We start from the raw sequence: 6,536 nt of genomic DNA, 5'->3' as shown, positions 1-6,536 counted from the left end.
TGCTACTGGAAAAAAAAAAAAAAAAGGCATCTTTGCAATTAAGTTTACTGGACATTAAATGGTTATTGCTTTGGTTTGTACCAAAGCAGTCAAGTTGCATTTCTTGCTTCATTGGATTTTTTATTTCCTCTAATGCCAGGCATGCTTTTCTTGGCATAGAATCTGTAACTATCACATTATGGGTCCAGTTGGTTATTAAAAAGCTCTAAAAAGACAAGAGAGTCAAAAAAAGCTGGGGAGCAGTCTTGCAGTGGTGCTGCAGCTCCCAGCCTGCAGGCTAAGGACTTCAAGGAGCTGCAGAATTATTGCAGGGGGCCGCATAATCCATCTTCTGTGCACCAACCGTTGTTATAGCCTGCTTAAATATCTCACATGCATGCCTGACATACACATAATAAACAAAACATCAATTTCAAAGTGGCATTATATTCATATTGGCTTCTTGCCACTAATTATAGTAATCTGGTACTTTTTTACACACACAAAAGAGGCCCTCATTCTTGAAACCACAGTGGTTGTGACACATTTTAACATAATGTAAAAGCTAACCCAAGGATAGCATTCAATAAAAGTAGCTTGGTAGGAGTACAATTGTCCTTAGAACGATGCTCATGTCAAAATGCAGGTTTTTCAAAACATCAGGGCTTTAGTTGACACAATTGTGGCTATTATGGGCACAAATTAGAGAGCAACTAAATTTTGACCATATCTCAGATTCACACATTTTCTTGAAAGAAATGATAATGTATAATGAATCTTCCCCCAAACAGAAATTTAAACCAGTAGAACATCAGCAAAAAATGCCAACTTATTCAAGCTTCTAAATTAAAATGAGTATATGCCCTCTTAATTGTTAATCCTAAACTTGGGGTTGCCAGCAATCCTAATTCAATAGGAAAAGTTGATTTGTTGCTATGTAAGGGAAATATAGCTCCCAATTTGTACATATGCCTGATATTTAACTCCACCAGAGGAGCAGCATATTCTAAATAGGAACCAAAAGACAATGTCTGTCACTAGTCCCAGTGTGCCAAGGGAAAGAACTAGGTCATGATATTTTCATCCTTGACACCAAGAGTATTGGTTTGGGTAGGAAGAAGTTGGTCACACTGTCTGATTTTATGACATTTACAGTTAGTTGCCTCCTTTTCTTTAATACCTGGAGTAAAGAAAGCTTAATTTGCTTGAAGCAAGAAGTAAGGAAAGTAAAACCCAACTGTCTATAAAACAGCTCAAGACAACTCAGCAAGAATTCTGTTCCCACCATCTAACCCTGTGCCTGGACCATAGGAAAAATTTAATAAATGTTTATGAAATAAATTACTGACTTTCTGAATATAATTCTCAAAGCCAAACTGGGTATCTGAGTTGCCTCTTTGTTTTACTGAGAACTTGTAGCTTTGTCTATGAAGTTAGTATACTTACGTAGGAAAGCAAAGTGATTTACACTCTTAGAATCACAGTTCTAAGAGGCTGATCCTTTTGTAATGACAGAAGCTGGCTTTGCGCTTGTCCCATTTTCCAAATATACAGATTCAAGCTTGCTCAAACCTAGATTGTAAATCCAGAAGTTTCTTGAAGCAACAACTCTGAAAAGCCTAAAAGTATCAAGTACATTTTACTATTTAAATTTCTGACTTGAATTTCTTCCCCCAAAACTAAAACCTTTACTGAGAAGGGTGGTGCCTGAGACTTCGAGCTGAGAAGAGCTTTTGATGACCTTCGATTGACACCACAATGAAGCTGAACACACCAAGTCTTGTTCTTTGTCCAACGTACACATGTTCATAGCTCAGTCCCAGCCCTCTAAATTATAATTATTTGTTTATGTGCTTATCTTCACTATGCGATTATGAGTTTCTTGAAAACAAGAATGTCATTATATTAGTCTCTGTAACTACAGCTCGACATGGGGGCTGGAAAAGGCTCAGTACCACATAAATATTTCATGAATATTACTAAATTCATTTTCTATCTTACTGAAGTTCATGCTTCAGTGAAAACTCAGATAAAACTCTCATTTCTGTGTTTTTTAGACCAGCTCTGTATCTCACTTGCCCTTATTCTATCCCTCCTTTCCTTTCTTTTGCTTCATAGGAATCATAAAATCACCAAATGGCAAAAAGCTGACAACCCTAGAGGCATAATTAAGACAAGCAATGAGCAGCAACCCCACGGTAGTTCCTCACCATGACCCCAGACCCAAGCCCTAGACCTAATAGGTTGGCTTTGAGCTGAAACAGCGACCTTCAAAATAGCACTTCCCTTGCTGAATCTTTTGCCCAAGAAAGATAACACTTCCCTTGCTGAATTTTTTTGCCCCCAACAAAGGGTCAGACCTTAATAATATTTTTATACAGATCACTTTCAGACCAGTTGCAGAGGCTCATACCTGAAATCTCAACACTTTGGGAGGCCAAAGAGGGAGGATCTCTTGAAACCAGGAGTTCAAGATCACCCTAGTCAACATAGCAAGATCCTCAACTCTACAATAAATTTAAAAATTAGCTAGGCATGAGGGCTCATACCTGTAGTTCCAGCTATTCGGGAGGCTGAGATGCGAGAATCTCAGCCCAGGCGTTCGAGGCTGTAGTGAGTAGTGATCACACCACTGTATTCCAGCCTGGGTAAGAATCAGATGCTCTCAAAAAAAATTAAAATTAGATTGATTTTATATTTGATAACAAAGAATCTTCCTGTCTTCCAACCATGCATCATGACCACCATCTTCATCATTCAATTGCTTAGTATGTGCCACATACTGTTATAAGTGTTTTGTTGTAATTAATAACTCTATAATATATACACACACACAATTTATATATACATTTAGGTATATATACATTATTCTATATGCACATTTTTTACCCTCATTTTTCAGATGAGAAAATTATCCTATGTTACACAGCTTATAAATAATATAATCAAAATTTGAAACCAAATGGATTCAGATTGATCTTTCTTACCCAATATATCTAAATTAAATTTTTTTTCCCTTCCTGGATCAATGTTAGGATTTTTTAGGTTTTTTGTTTTTTTCATTTTTTGAGTCAAGGCTCTGTCACCCAGGCTGGAGTGCAGTGGTGTGATCTTAGCTCACTGCAACCTTGAACTCCTGGGCTCAAACAAACGTCTCACCTCTGCCTCCTAAGTAGCTGGGACTACAAACACACACCACCATACCAAGCTAATTTTCTGTATTTTTTTGTAGAGATGGGATCTTCCTACATTACCCAGGCTGGTCTGGAACTTCTGGCCTCAAGCAATCCTCCCAATTTGACCTCCCCAAATTCTGGGATTGCAAGCATGAGCAACCACACCCAGCCTCAATGTTAATTTTTTGGTTTTGGTGTTTTTATGATTATTATTTTAAATTTCAATAGTTTGGGGAAAACAGGTGGTATCTGGTTGCATGAAAAAGTTCTTTAGTGTTGAATTCTGAGATTCCAGTGCACCCATCACCCAAGCAGTGTACACTGTATCCAATGTGCAGTCTTTTATCCCTCACCCACTTCCCACCCTTCCTCCTAAGTCCCCAAAATCTATTATATCATTCTTATGCCTTTGCATCCCCCCGGCTTAGCTCCCACTTACAAGTAAGAACATACAATGTTTGGATTTCCATTCCTGAGTTACTTCAGCTAGAATAATGGTCTACAACTACATCCAGGTTGCTGCAAATGCCATTATTTCATTCCTTTTTAAGGCTGAGTAGTATTCCATGGGGTGTGGGTGTGTGTGGGTGTGTGTGTGTGTGTGAGATCTTTTTTATTCACTGGTTGGTTGATGGGCATCTAGGCTGATTCCATTATTTTTTCAATTGTGATTTGTGCTGATATAAACATGTGTGTGCAAGTGTCTTTTTCGTACAATGACTTCTTTTCCTCTGGGTGGATACCCAGTAGTGGGATTGCTGGATCAAATTGTAGTTTCACTTTTAGTTCTTTAAGGAATCTCCATACTATTTTCCATAGTGGTTCTACTAGTTTACATTCCCACCAGTAGTGTAAAAATGTTGCCTTTTCACCACATCCATGCCAACCTCAGTTATTTTTTGATGTTTAAATTATGGCCTTTCTTGCAGGAGCAGGGTGGTATCTCATTATGATTTTGATTTGAATTTCCCTGATAATTAGTGATGTTGAGCATTGTTTTATGTTTGTTGGCCATTTGTATATTTTCTTTTGAGAATTATCTGTTCAGTTCTTTGCCCACTTTTTGATGGGATTACTTGTGGGTTTGTTTTTTTGTTTGTTTGTTTTTTCTGATTGGCCTGAGTTCCTTGTAGATTCTGGATATTAGTCCTTTGTCAGATGCACAATTTGAAAATATTTTCTCCCACTCTGTGGGCTGTCTGTTTACTCGGCTGATTCTTTTGCTGTGCAGAAGCTTTTTAGTTTAACTAGGTCCTATCTATGTATCTTTGTTTGCATTGCATTTGCTTTTGGATTTTTGGTCATGAACCTTTTGCCTAAACCAATATCTAGAAGGGGTTTTCCTGTTATCTTCTAGACTGTTTATGGTTTCACATCTTAGATTTAAGCTTTTTATCCATCTTGAGTCGATTTTTGTATAAGGTGAGAGATAAGGATCCAGCTTCGTTCTTCTACATGTGGCTTGCCAATTATTCTAGCACCATTTGTTGAACAAGGTGTCTTTCTCCCACTGTATGTTTGTGTCCGTTTTGTTGAAGATCAGTTGGCTGTCAGTATTTGGCTTTATTTCTGGGTTTTCCATTCTGTTCCATTGGTCTACGTGCCTATTTTTATACCAATACCATGCTGTTATGGGTAACTATAGCCTTGTAGTATGAAGTCAGATAATGTGATGCCTCCAGATTTGTTCTTTTTGCTTAGTCTTGTTTTGGCTATGTGGGCTCTTTTCTGGTTCCATATGAATTTCAGTATTGTTTTTTTCTAGTTTTGTGAAGAAAGATGGTGGTATTTTGATGGGAATTGCATTGAATTTATGGATTGCTTTCGGCAGTATGGTCATTTTCACAATATTGATTCTACCCATTCATGAGCATGAGATGTGCTTCCATTTGTTTGTGTCATCTATGATTTCTTTCGGCAGTGTTTTGTACTCCTTGGTTAGGTACATTCCTAAGTATTTTTTTTTTGCAGCTGTTGTAAAAGGGGTTAAGATATGATTTGATTCTCAACTTCGTCATTGTTAGCGTATAGCAGGGCTACTAATTTGTGTACATCGATTTTGTATCCTGAAACTTTACTGAATTATTAGATCTAGGAACTTTTCAGATGAGTCTTAAGGTTTTCTAGGTATACAATCATATCACTGGTGAACAGCAACAGTTTTACTTCTTTACCAATTTGTTGCCCTTTCTTTCTTTCTCTTGTCTGATTGCTCTTTCTAAGACTTCCAGTACTATGTTGAATAGAAGTGGCTAAAGTAGGCATCCTTGTCTTCTTCCAGTTCTAAGGGGGAATGCTTTCAACTTTTCCCACTTCAGTATAATGTTGACTGTGGGTTTGTCGTAGATGGTTCTTATTATCTTGAGGTATGTGCCTTCTATATCGATTTTGCTGAGGCTTTTAATATTAAAGGATGCTAGATTTTTGTCAAATGCTTTTTCTGCATCCATTGAGATGATCATAAAATTTTTGTTTTCTGCATCTATAGAGATTATGTTTTGTTTCTGTTTATGTGATGTATCACATTTATTGACTTGCATATGTTAAATCATCCCTGCATCCTTGGTATTAAACCCACTTGATCATGGTGTGTAATCTTTTTAATATGTCATTGGATTTGGTTAGCTAATATTTTGTTGAGGATTTTTGCCTCTATGTTCATCAGGAATATTGGTCAGTAATTTACTTTTTTTGTCAAGTCCTTTCCTGGTCTTGGTATTAGGGTGATACTGGCTTTCATAGAATAATTTAGAGAGGATTTCCTCTATCTTTTGGAACAGTTTTAGTAAGATTGGTCCCAATTTTTCTTTGAATGCCTGATGGAATTCAGCTGTGAATCCATCTGGTCCTGAACTTTTTCTGTTGTTGGAAATTTTGTTATTACTGTTTCAATCTCACTACTTGTTATTGGTCTGGTCAGAGTTTCTATTTCTTTCTCATTTAATCTGTGAGGGGTGCATATTTCCAGGAACTTATCCCTCTCCTCTAGACTTGTGCATATAAAGGTGTTCATAGTAGCCTTGAATGATCTTTTGTATTTCTGTGGTATCAGTTGTAATGTCTCCCATTTTGTTTTTAATTGAGCTTATTTGGATCTTCTCTCTTCTTTTCTTGGTAATGTCACTAATGGTCTATCAATTTTGTTTATCTTTTCAAAGAACCAGCTTTTTGTTTCATTTATGTTTTATATTTGTTGTTTAATTTCATTTAGTTCTGCTCTAATCTTTGTTATTTCTTTTCATCTGCTGGTTTTGGGTGTGGTTTGTTCTTGTTTCTCTAGTTCCTTGAAGTGTTACCTCCTGTCCCTTCCATTTCTTACCCTTCCCTTAGCCTTATTTTTCTCCATAGTAGATATTAGCTTCAGGCATATTGTGTAATTTG

Source organism: Chlorocebus sabaeus, chromosome 1 (genome assembly GCF_047675955.1).
Source record: "Chlorocebus sabaeus isolate Y175 chromosome 1, mChlSab1.0.hap1, whole genome shotgun sequence".
NCBI classification, from domain to species: Eukaryota; Metazoa; Chordata; class Mammalia; order Primates; family Cercopithecidae; genus Chlorocebus; species Chlorocebus sabaeus.
The sequence above is the reverse complement of the archived record's forward strand: the minus strand, read 5'-3'. Positions refer to the sequence as shown.